The sequence below is a fragment of the Nicotiana tabacum genome, chromosome 1, assembly GCF_000715075.1.
Source record: "Nicotiana tabacum cultivar K326 chromosome 1, ASM71507v2, whole genome shotgun sequence".
NCBI lineage: Eukaryota > Viridiplantae > Streptophyta > Magnoliopsida > Solanales > Solanaceae > Nicotiana > Nicotiana tabacum.
The window spans coordinates 171,191,718-171,205,507 of NC_134080.1; the positions used below are offsets into that span (position 1 = coordinate 171,191,718).

General features: G+C 37.0%; 1 long non-coding RNA gene across 1 annotated transcript; it reads left to right on the top strand.

Annotated features, from left to right (window-relative positions):
- Positions 1-7,127: 7,127 nt before the first annotated feature.
- Positions 7,128-8,991, top strand: LOC107797727 (uncharacterized). Its single transcript, XR_001650743.2, has 2 exons — positions 7,128-7,774; positions 8,738-8,991. It is a non-coding gene; the product is annotated as an uncharacterized LOC107797727 (long non-coding RNA).
- The last annotated feature ends 4,799 nt before the right edge of the window (positions 8,992-13,790 follow it).

The following is a 13,790-nucleotide window of genomic DNA, read 5'->3' on the forward strand; positions in this document are numbered from 1 at the left end:
CACGTCATTTCACATGTGACACCAAAGTGGGCCTCTAGGAAGATGACATCTTAATCCCAAAAATGTGGGTTAATCACTTGTAGCCCAATTAAATAGGATAGCCCTATAACGACCCAATCGGTCATTTTGAGATCTAGCACGTCGTTCAGTAGTTTGAGTCCTTGAGTAGCTTCACTTCAGGTATTATGACTTGTACGTTTGGTTGTAACTGAATTTCGAGAAGTTTGGAGTTGACTTGAAAAGAAAATTCTAATTTCGAAAGTTTTAAGTTAGAAGAATTGACTAAGGTGTGACTTTTGAGTAAACAACATCGGAATCGCGATTTGAAGGTTCCAATAGGTTCGTATGGTGATTTCATATTTGGGCGTATGTTCGGGTGGTCCGGAAGCATTTCAGTGCTTATTATGGAAAGTTGGCATTTTGAAGGTTTAAGAATTTCATAAGTTTGGTTTAAAGTGGATTTTGATGTTATCAATGTCAATGGGGTTTTGAAGGTTGTAATAGGTTTGTATCATGATTTTTGACTTGCACACAATGTTTGGCGTCATTCCGGAATGATTTGATATGATTTAAACGCGTTTGTCGAAGTTTGGAAGTTTGAAAGTTGAAAGAAAGATTTTGATCGTTGATTCATGATTTTGATGTTATTCATGGCTCTTCAAGGCTTTGGATAAGTTTGTATAAGGTATTAGGACTGGTTGATGTGATTGGATGGGGTCCTGGGGCCTCAGGTGTTTTTTGGGGTGATTTCGTACCAAGTCAGGCTAAGTTGCTGTTGCTGATGTCTAGTTCTGATTTTGTTCTTCGCGAATGTGAAGGGATTCACGAGTTTGCAAAGAAGGATATGTTGGCGGCTGAATTTTGTGCTTCACGATCGCGATTGAGGCCTCGCATTCGCGAAGAAGAAACTGGTCCTGTGAGATTTTTAGCCTTTGCATTTGCGAAGGGTAAATTTCGTTCGCAAAGGGTAAACTGCGTTTGGGAAGGTTCTCCTGGTAAAGAACCGCGTTCGCGAGCTGGGACTCGTGTTCGCGAAGGGCAGTGTTGAAGTTGGAGCTGGTATTGCTTCGCGAACGCGAGGGACTTTCCGCGTTCGCGAAGGAGGTCGGACTAGGCAGTGTCTTTTTAAAGACGGGGATTTGGCCATTGTAACGATCCTACTGATCATTTTGAGCATTTGCATTTTTCTCAGTAGTTTGGGGGAATGAGTAGCTCTATATGATGTATTAGGACTCGTGTGCAAAATTTGAGTTCATTTCGAGTTGATTTGATATGTTTTGGCGCGAGTTTTTGGAAGTCGAAAGTTCATTAAGTTTGATTTATGGTGCATTTCGTCATTTCAATGTTGTTATGAATGATTTGAGGCCTCAAGTTGGTCTGTGTTATGTTATGGGACTTGTTGGTATGTTTGTACGGGGTTTTGAGGGGCTCGGGTGAGTTTCAGATAGGTTTGGGCTGCGTTACGCTCATTTTTCTTATGTTTCGACGTCGTTTCTTCAAGTATAAATGGTACCACATTAAGAAAATGATCTCCGATTTCTGTTTTGATTGAAGAATTAGATCCGTATCATTATTACGGAGCCATATAAAAAAGAATCGTTGAATTTTGACATCGTATGAGGAATTATTGTCATTTTACTAAGAGTTAAGTTGCTAGATTTTTCATATTAATTACGAAACTGTCACTGAATTCGTATTTAAAATTTGCACTATTTACAAATATTGAAACCAACATATCTCCTTCATTATAAGGTCAAATGGAGTGATTCAAAAGCCTAACTTGACTAAAAGTTCACAAGGAATGCAGTGGAGGCATAAAATGTGAGATTCGGGATTTTTTGGCATGAGAAACGAGGCAGAATAGCTGGTAGAAAATATATATAAAACAAGGGTTTGGTCATTTGGTCATATTTTGAGTTGGGGAGCTCGGATTTGAGTGATTTTGGAGGCGATTTTTACCATATGAATTGAGTAAGTATTCTCTACTCGGTTTTGGTTATATTTCATGAATCCATCTTCGTTTTTGGGAATTGATTGATGATTTCAAAGTGAAATTTGGGGGGATTTTGCCTAAAGTTTAATAAAATGAATTTTTAAGTTTTGAATATCGATTCGGAGTCGGATTTGAGTGAAACTAGTATGGTTGGACTCATAATTGAATGGGTTATCAGATTTTGTGAGTCTTTTTGGGTTTCGAGGTGCGGGTCTAGGTTGGACGTTTTGGCCGATTTTGGGCTTTTGATTAAAGATTCAACCTTTTTCATTTGGGATTGATTCCTTTAACATTGTTTGATGTATTTGAGTTGTTTTTGTTTAGTTTTGAGCCGTTCAGAGGTCGAAACGCGCGAAATGGCATTTTTGGACCACCGCTTGGCTTGCTCGGTATTGGAATTGTCTTGTTCGAGGTAAGTAGCTCTTCTAATGTTAGTGTTGAGGGTGTGAAACCCCGAATTACGTGTTATGTGATTGGTGTTGAGGTGACGCACATGCTAGGTGCTGGGCGTGTGGGCGTACACCATGTGAATTGTGACTCTGTTATTTTCCATGGCACTGTATAGTAGCCCTATCTTGTTGATGTCTGTGTTTTCTCCATGTGATAAAGTAATTGAGTTGCTAATAATGCTAGATATCATGTTTAGGCTTTATGCTGATACTGTTGGGACCTATAGTGGTCATTTCTTGTTGTCACCCCACTGGTTTTCATTGGTATTTCGTACTTAGTCATATATTCATGCATTTATATCATATCTTAGTCTTAGTTGTTATTCATTGCAACATCATATCATTGTTTCGAGTTAGTCTTCATGGCATTGTGAGCCCATGGGTGATTTTGGAGAATTTGATGATTGAGTGAGGCCGAGAGCTTGATTTTGAGTGACAGTTATGGGATCGGGCTGCATGCCGCATCCTGTTATATTGATTTATGCCTGGGTCTTTTTTGTTATAGTGCTCGGGCTAAAAGAGCCCCTGCGGAGTCTGTACACACCCCCAGTGAGCGCGATTGATTATATTGAGGGATGGATCTTCTTTGGACATGGATCTTGTCTGAGGCATTCATATACCTGGAGATGGATCTTCTCCATGGGGCCGGATTGGCCTTTCTTGGTAGTAAATGACTGATGATCAGTGATGTATATATTCCGAGATGAATCTTTCCTTGTCCAAATGGGCCATATACAATAGCGAGTGGTTAAGCATGATGAATGGAAAGTGTGAGACAGTGAGATTGAGTACTATAAGAATGTGAGTACATGATTCATCTTTAAGATACATGGCATTGGTATGCACGCATGACATACAAGCATAGAGATGCATTTTTCCTCATGTTGTACGGTATCATGTCATTCATGAGTTTTACACACATTGATACATGGCATAGAGAGGTATTTCACACTTGTTATATGGAAAGAAAATGAAATATCTTATTTATTGTGAAAAGAATTTTTAGAAAAATTACAGTTTTCAAACTATTTCATATATTACGACGATTTCGATAAAGGATTTGAGTTTCACTGATATTCTTGAAAATTGGAACTATTTTCGGAAAACTGTGAAAAAGTTGAGCATTTTATCTTTGAGTTACTTCCTCATTTATATGCTCTATGTTGTTATGAATTGTTGTTGGTTATTGGTGTTGGACCCGACCTATGTTCTAGCTTGTCACGACTTTTAACATAAGTTAGGATTGTTACTTACTAGTACACGGGGTCGGTTGTACTGATACTACACTTCTATACATTGCGTGCAGATGTTGTCTGTTGTTGTTGTTGTGTTCGATGGTTGCTAGATTTGATGATGTTCCTGCATTCTAGTTGTAGATGCCTCTTGTTCATGGTAGCTGTAAATTTATAAAACTCTATTTATGTACTTTTCAAACTGAAGATGTATTTACTTTATATCAACTTTGTAAATTCTATTCTTAGAAGCATATGATTTGTACTACCAGTCCTTGGAAAAGTTTATAAGATTTAGATAATTCTCTTGTTTAAGCTGTCTTATCTAATATTATGGGAATTGGATAGTATAGTTGGCTTATTTAGCAGGTTGGTTTAGGTGCCATCATGACTAGTGGATTTTGGGTCATGAGAGTTTGGTATCATAGCTCTAGGTTCATAGGTTCTACAAGTCATGAGAAAGTGTCTAGTAGAGTCTTGCGGATCGGTATGATGACGTCCATACCTATCTTTGAGAGGCTACATGGCATTTAGGATATACTTCCCATCTTTCATTCCTTATTGTGTAGCATTGATTCAGCTTGAAGCATAATCCTTTGAATTCCTTCCACGCATTCGTATGCACACATGAGCGCTCGGTATCAGTTGTGCATCAGCGGCTTGTGATTCCATGAATGAGGTGCGAGATGTGATTTTTGTGTGTTGATGATGGGCTAGTCTGGAGGACTTGTGGTCGGGTTTTGGCTGTAGCTTGAGAACAGAGGTGCTGATTGTGTGAGTACGTACTTTTGGATTTATATGTCTGATAATGTCTCTATTAGTGGAATTTGTGGTTGCATGACTACGTGATGAGTATGATATGACTGCAAGATGTTTTTATCTGTGTTGGATTTGACAAGAAGAGTTTGCTTGCAATGTAGGAAGGACTATTGGGTGCCTGATTTCTACCTTGATGTGACGTATAGAATCGAGTTATGAGCACATTGGGGAATCTTTCATGTTGTTTGATTTTGGAATGAGTTAGATTCTCCTGTCTTGTTGATGAATTTAGAATTAGGAAAATTAAGTAATTTCATAGTAATTATGACTGTGGAAGGGTATGGAAAGATGTCAGTTTGAGGCTAAGCAGGTGAGTTATCTCTTGCCGGGTGTCCTGAGATTGCGTGATCCCTATGTTTTTTTGTAGCAAGTTCTCTTTTACCAGTGAATTATATGTGCTGCAATTTTGAGTTTGCAGCGCTTATGAGAGTTGGCTTGACTATTACAAGGGCGAATGGGAGATTTGTAGATGATTTGAGATGCTAGATGGTTTGTGTTATACGAGCTTATGGAGGATTTAGTTGAATCTCATTGTGGTATTATGGCTGTAATAAAGTATGAGCATTGTGGGTTATGGTGTGTTTTGATCTATGGCTTTGAGCCAAGTGGGGGAGTTCGATATTGATAAGTTGATTATATGGTTATGTGTTGTATTAGTTTCAGTTTGAGGTATACTTGTGAATGAGTTATGTTCTGCAGAGGGTGAGATTGAGGATGACTTGAGTAAGGGGATTTCTGGATACGGGTTGTATTACAATCTATGGGTATATAGAAATCACGGAATGCTTTGAGTTGTTATAGGTGAATGATGTAATGAGCATGGAGCAGGAATTTATTTGGTTGCATTAAGGTGGGGTTACTTCCTTGGGTGTTGGTGTGTTAATGGGGTACAGGTCGTTCGGTCCGTTTGATCAGTCTAATTTAGATTTGAGCAGAGTGGATGTCTCTCGAAAATAGTTCTAATTGGTTCAAGAATTATATGTAGAAATTGGCAATCTTCAGGATTTACATATGGCTAGAAACTGAGATTTACATTGGATGATGTCGAGACTTCCGGAATTTCTATATCCTTATGAGTTCTACATTTCAGTATCAGGAATGTAAGAGGAATAACTTTAGATCGGCAGAAGGTCTCTTCGAAGTAGGTATCTCGATTTTGATACTTTTGGGGTGCTTTAGAGGGAATTCAGCGGCTTATGAGTCTTAAGACGGTGTGGTCCTATGCTAGTTCATGGGGCAAGTTTTGGGTAAGGATAGTAGTGGTCTAGCAAGGAAAAGTATCATTTTGAAGGCAGTTCAGATGGGACTCGAAGTATTAGGACATCTTAGTAACATGTTGGATCAGTATGGTAACGGATGTGATTGGCTCTTTTAGTTCTTATGATGTAGTGAGTTTCTATAGGTGTTTTGTGGCGATACCCTTGGGTTTTGATGGCTTGCGTAACTTGGTTGAGTTAGAGGGATTTAGTCCCAGGCGGTTTGGTTAAATGCAAATGGGTTTCAGAGAGTTCTTGATGGTTTCTACCACGATTTGAGATGTACATTTCCTACTGGTGTGTGGGACAAGTTTCATATTGTGATTTTCTCCTGGATGAGATCAAATGGAAGGTACTTGGATAATTGAGTATGTAGTTACTCGTGACTTGGAGTGCATTATGAAGTTCTCATATTTTTATATAATGGCATGGTATATGCAGTGTGTTGTGTGGGATTGAAATTGGCAAGTGCAAGGCACGATTCGGTTTCGAAGGGAAGGACATAATTTCTTAAGCAGCATGGATGATTTCAGATGACTAGTTAAATGACATTACTATTTGGTATGCCTTGATAAGAGTATATAATTCAGAAGGGGCAATGTGTTTCGTGTTACATCCCATACTTTAATATTAAGATGATTCGTAGTAATCCATATGAGCTTGAAGGGATTAAGAACATTCATGAGTTTATAGAGGATTTGTGACTATGTTATTATAAGACCTCGTAAGTTTAACAACCTTGATACTGTTAGATATTACGTTAGTGTGGTATTTTCTTTTAAGCGGAGTATTTTAATAATGATTTTATAAGTATAAGTTTGAATAGTTACCAATATTACTATTTTCGGATATGGTAAGTTATACTCATAATATAAGAAAGTTTATCTGATTTTCTTTATTGTAAAAATAGAAATTATTTTTGCACAAAAAAAGAAGGTAATCTTTTTACTATTTTAAGAATTAAGCATACGAATTTTTTTTAATCTTTATATGAGATTAGGAAAATTAGAAGTTGAGAAAATATATGTATTTTTAAATAAATATTTTAATGAAATATAGTGTATATATTAATTTCTTTATTGTACCACATGATCATGATAATAAATTATATAAAGTGTATTAAAAATAAATAGTATTTTAAGTAAGTTGAAATAATTTTTAATTATACAGGCAAATTGATAATTATCTAAAATAATTGGGAAAGACAATCACGTGGCAGCAATACAAATCAAACAAAGTGACTCATTGATAAAATTGAAAGGTGGCAATAACGTGAAACACACCCATTCAAACATATAGATTTATGACTATTTTACTTATTTTGGGGTGTGCTCTCATTCGATATCAAAATTTTAGCTTCCGTTCTTGGCAGGTTTAACTTATTTTTTCTCTCCTTTACTTCATCACTTTTCCTTAATAAAATAATTGTATGGTCTGACCTTGCTTGTATTCATTGTGATTCTTATTAATTTCTCCTTGAACTTTTCGACTTCTCTCTTCGCAATTGAGATTTTCTTCTTGTAATTATATATTTTTGGAAGCAGACCTATTCTTCATTTGTTAACTGTATTAAAAGATTGCATTTTTTCCCCCTGTTTGCTTCAACTTTTGGCATGTTTTAATGGGAAGTAAAGAGATTGGATACAGACTTGTTGCACTTTTTTTTTATTAATCTGATGCTTCAATTCTTGGCATATTTTAAGGTGAGGAGAAGAGATTGGTCTAAGAGTTGGAAAAAAAACGGAATTTTGAACCTTACTGTGAAAAACTACCCAAATTATTCTATTTTTGTTACATATTGCATTCCTTTTTGTTATGATGCTTCAGGTTACAGAATGTTTGGGGTCCACCAAGATAGAAATGAACATCACAATCCATCTCTATAGCTGCATGTGGTAAATCAAACTTTGGCACTAAATGTGTAGCACTTTACAAGTCAAAGAAGCTGAACTTGAAAATGAAAATTTGGGAATTCAAACTATTTTCCAAATTCGTATACACAGCGTGGTTAGGTAAACGAGAAAGGTATGTTAAGGCTATCCCTTCTTTCTTTTTGGCATGATCCATACGATAAAAGCGAAACGAGCAAATGCACAATTTCCATGAATGATTATATTCATAGAAGTATTTGAGATGCCTATGTTTTTGAATTCCTTTAAGTCTTATTATTCTATTGTCTGTTCATGGATATCAGAAATATATGTAAGTTGAAAAAATTTTATTTCACGATATTAGTTTGAGGTATAATGGTCTTATGACATTTCGAGAAGTTTTATTAATGTACTTCTCATGCATTGCACTCGTTTACATGTGCATTTAACAATGACTCAGACGGCGTTATATACGCGTATATATGTATATGGGATATGGGAAAAGGTTACGACGTTATATACGCACCACCACTTGATCAACTGGTATACGTTGATGATTTGCCCATAGTGGCCGAGATGATATGATGGGATGCCCTCAGAGGCTTGATGATATTATGTACACATATACCTATGCATGGTATGATATTTATACGCATATGCAAGGCATTGTATTATATACGTACCACCACTTGATCAGCTGGTATACGTTGATGATTTTACCCACAATGGCACTAGATGGGTGTTATATACATCTATATATGTAAATATATGTATATGGGATATGGGAAAACGTTACGGTGTTATATACGCACCACCACCTGATCAGCTGGTATATGATGTTGATGTTGCCCACAGTGGCTGAAATGATATGATGGGATGCCCTCGGAAGCCTGATGATGTTATGTACGTACGGACCTATGCATTACATGACATTTATATGCATATGCATGACCTTATAAATATTTCATGATTTACAGAGCCATCTAGATTTACAGGCTGAGTTATTTACTCCACATTTTCTTCCATATTCTTTATATACTTATTTACATGACTTACATACTCAGTACATTATTCATATTTACGTCCTTTTTTGGGAAAACTGCATTCATGCCTGTAGGTATAGATAATCAGTTTGACGAGCCTTCATCGTAGACGAGATTGGCATTCAACGAAGGATAGGTAAGACTTCATCTCATTCGGAGTGCAGCCGAGTCTATGAGTCACATGTCAGAGTTTTACTACAGACTTATGGGTAGGCCGGTACCCTGTCCCATTTTATGTCAAATAATCTTATAGGCTTTGTAGACACAGGTTTACTATGTACAGTATGTTAGAGGCCTTGACGACCTATATGTATTCATGTTTTATGAACGATGATTCATTGATATAACATTTGCCCACTTAGAATTTTACATTACGAGTTGTGGCCATATTGGCTCATGATAATTACAAAGAAAAAAGAATAGTTACAGAGTGGTTCGCTCGGGCCATTACGACACCGAGTGCCAGCCACGCCTCCCCAGGTTTGGGGCGTGACATTTTGATTTATGGATACTTCATTGGTATTGTGGTACTCTTCTAGTTGATCGACTATTGATATTCAAATTTTGCTTTGTGGCACAGAAGAATTTTAGAAGTATTCCTCATGTGATGATCGTGTATTTGATATGTGTTAGACATTCAGGCGGTGGAGTTGGGGATTAGATATGGTGATTCATGTGTTCTATGGATTTGGAGTCTGGGAGTTCTCGGTAGCAAATTATTTTGTGGTTGTGGACTATGAAAATGTGGTCAAACCTAGTCAGAGGATGGTATACGTTATGGTTAGGCCATTATGGACCTTCAGAGGGTTATTTATCGATTTGTGGATAAACAGAGTTGATTTGGGGTCCATTGGTAGGCACAATTAGGATGTGCATTCTACACTGGGTCGGATTGGTTGACTCCATAATTCTTTGGTTGAGGGATGTGCCATTTGATTGTTATTTAGCTCATTCGTGTTCTGATATGATATGTGAGTTTTGCTTCTATGCTACGAGGAGTTGTTATTCATTGGTTATATCCACACATGGTGCAGTTCTATTGGGGCCTTATAGCGAAGTTTAAGTGACATGGGTATTTGGGTATTGCATAATTGATTGCGTATTGGTTATGCTCTTTCGGATTTTGTGTGGCATTGTATCATTTGCTTCTCCATGGTTATGGTAATTCACTTTGGGTACTTGATGTCGAATTTTGCGTGGTTGTTGATTTTGAGCAAGGTGGCTTGAGGTATATGCCATAGACCAGTATTTCTATGGGGTCACGCATTGCAGCGCGGTTATGTTAAGGTATGAACCTTTGTGTTAGATTCATGTTATGGTCCTATTGTGTGTGATAGATTTTCGGTATTTCGTTGTGGCAGTACTTGTTAAGCTTGCGGGACAATCCTCTCGTTTGAGTCATTTTCTATGATTTGAGTACATTGGGATTGTTGCTTACTGGTGCACATATTGCACGGGTTATGGATTTATATTGTATGGATGTGGCATGTCACAATAGTAATTATGTTAGATAAGATGAGGTCATCGGACCTCGAATGGGTGCTATCAGATCTGATTGCGGTATATTTGGAAGGATATTGTTGCTGATCGACTTAGAAATTTGTTATAGTTCCTATCGAATGACAGGGAGTTCCACAAATGGTTGATCTGATGAATGGTTATGAGTTTGACATGAGGTTTATTACTGGTATTGGGTTGTTTTGAGCAGCTACTGCGATTAGAAATTTACAATGAGTATGCGAGTCGTGTGGTATGTTGGGTGATTACATCTTGGCCTGTGGTTATGACTTGATATAGCTTGTTTAGGCTTATACAGTGTATATATGCAAAGTTCGGGTCTTCTAGTAAATTTCGGATGTTGAAAATTGGATTATGTGGCTTACGGACTAAGGTTTAAGTAATGATCTTCAATAATGTTGTGTTGTCGGGCCTATATGGAATAGGGTGATGGGATCACCCTCGGTTATGTGCATGGTAATGTTAAACGGTGGTTTGACGGCTTAGAAACAACTCTTGGCACCTTCGAGGACGAACGTAAATTTAAGTGGGGGAGAATGTAACGACCCGACCGGTGATTTTGGGCATTTGCATTTCGCTCGGTAATTTGAGGGCACAAGTAGCTCTGTATGATGTATTAGGACTTGTGTGCAAAATTTGAATTCATTCCGAGTTGATTTGATATATTTCGGCGCGAGATTTTGGAAGTCGAAAGTTCGAAAGTTCATTAAGTTTGATTTGAGGCGTGTTTCGTCGTTTCAATGTTGTTATGCATCATTTGAGGCCTCGAATTGGTCTGTGTTATGTTATGGAACTTTTTGGTATGTTTGTACGGGGTCCCGAGGGGCTCGGGTGAGTTTCAGATAGTTTTGAGCTGCATTGCGCTCGTTTTTCTTATATTTTGACGTCGTTTCTTCAAGCATAAATAGTACTATATTAAGCAAATGATCTCTGATTTCTATTTTGATTTAAGCATTAGATCCGTATCGTAATTACGGAGTCATATAAAAAAGAATCGTCGAATTTGGACATCGTATGATGAATTTATGGTTATTTTACTAAGAATTGCCAGATTTTTCAGATTAATTACGGAATTGCCACTGAATTCGTATTTAGAAATCTGCACTATTTGCAAATACTGAAACCAACATATCTCCTTCATTATATGGTCTAATGGAGTGATTTAAAAGCCTAACTTGACTAAAATTTCACAAGGAATCCATTGGGCACATAAAAGTGAGTTTTGGGATTGTTTGGCATAAGAAACGAGGCAGAATAACTGGCAAAATATATATATAAATTAAGGAGGAGATTTTCACCATATAGATTGAGGTAAGTTTTCTCTACTCGGTTTGGTTATATTGCATGAATCTATCTTTGTTTTTTGGGATTTGATTGATAATTTAAAAGTGAAATTTGGGGGGTTTTGCCTAAAGTTTCATAATGTGAATTTTTAAGTTTAGAACATCAATTCAGAGTTGTATTTAAGTAAAATTGATATGGTTGAACTCATAATTGAACGAGTTACCGGATTTTGTGAGTTTTTTCGGGTTCTGAGGTATGAGCCTAGGTTTGGGATTTTTGGTCGATTTTGGGCTTTTTATTAAAGATTCGACCTTTTTCAATTGGGATTGATTCTTTTAGTATTATTTGATGTATTTGAGTTGTTTTTGGTTAGTTTTGAGCCGTTTAGAAGTCGAAACGCTCGGTATTGGAATTGACTTGTTTGAGGTAAGAAACTCTTCCAAACTTAGTGCTGAGGGTATGAAACCCTGAATTACGTGTTATGTGATTGATGTTGAGGTGACGCACATGCTAGATGACGGGGGTGTAGGCGTGCACCCTGTGAATTATGAATATGTTATTTTCCATGGCACTGTATAGTGGCCCTATCTTGGTGATATATGTATTTTCACCATGTGATAAAGTAATTAAGTTGTTAATCATGCTAGATATTATGTTTAGGCTTTATGCCGATACTGTTGAGACCTATAGTGGTCATTTATTGTTGTCATCCCACTAGTTTTCATTGATATTTCGTACTCAGTCATATTCATGCATTTATATCATATCTTAGTCTCAGTTATTATTCATTGGCACATATCATTGTTCCGGGTTAGTCTTCATGACATTATGAGACCGTGAGTGAGACTGGAGAGATTGATGACAGTGTGAGGCCGAGAGCCTGATTATGAGTGACAGTTATGGGATCGGGCTGCACGCCGCAACATGTTATATTGATTTATGCCTGGATCTAGCTTGTGATAGCGCTTGGGCTAAAGGAGCCCCCCCCGGAGTCTGTACACACACCCAGTGAGCGCGATTGATTATATTGTGGGATGGATCTTCCCTGGACATGGATCTTGTCGGCAATATTTATATACCTGGATATGGATCTTGTCCATGGGGTCGGATTGGAACTTCCTCGATACTGAGTGACTGATGGTCAGTGATGTATATATTTTGGGATGGATCTTCCCTGGGACAAATGGCTATAAACAATACCGAGTGGTTGAGCATGATGAGTGAAAAGTGTGAGACAGTGAGATTGAGTATTCTGAGAGTGTGAGTGCATGATTTATCCCTGAGATACATGGCATTGGCATGCACACATGACATATAGGCATAGAGATGTATTTTCCATCATGTTGTATGGTATCACGTCATTCATCACTTTTACACATATTGATATGTGGCATAGAGAGGTATTTCACACTTGTTATCTGGAAAGAAAATGAAACATCTTATTTATTGTGAAAAAGATTTTAGAAAAAATTATAGTTTTTAAACTATCTCATATATTACAACGATTTCGGTGAAGGATTTAAGTTTCACTGATATTCTTGAACAGCAGAACTATTTTTAAAAAAAACTATGAAAAATCTAAGCATTTTATCTCCGAGTTACTTCCTCATTTATATGTTTTATGTTGTTATGAATTGCTATTGGTTATTGGTGTTGGACCCGACCTATGTTTCAGCTCGTCACTACTTTCAACCTAAGGTTAGGTTTGTTACTTACCTATACATGGGGTCAGTTGTACAGATAATATACTTCTGCACATTGCATGCAGATGTTGTCTGTTGTTGTTGCTGTATTCGAAGGTTGCTGGATTTAAAGATGTACCTATATTCCGGTTGTAGCTGCCTCTTGTTCATGGTAGATGTAGATTTATAAAACTCTGTTTATCTACTTTTCAAATAGAAGATGTATATACTTTATATTAGATATGTAAATTCTATTCTTAGAAGCTCATGATTTGTACTACCAGTCCTTCAAAAAGTTTATAAGATTTAGATAATTCTCTTGTTTAAACTGCCTTATTAAATATTATGGGAATTGGATAGTACAGTTGGCTTACCTAGCGGGTTGGGTTAGGTGCCATCACGACTAGTAGATTTTGGGTCGTGAGAGCCATTTTCATTTCATTTCATCCATGTGAGTCGATCTTGGAGCAAATTTGGGTGCAATATTTTCATCGTCAATCATAAGGTAGGTGATTTATGCAAGTTGTGAGTTAAATATACGAATTTAGGCTTGTAAATTCATGGAAAATTGTGGAGATTATGGGATTTTAAGAGAAAACCTAGAAATTAGTATTTTTGGAATTAGGCCACGAAATTGTACATG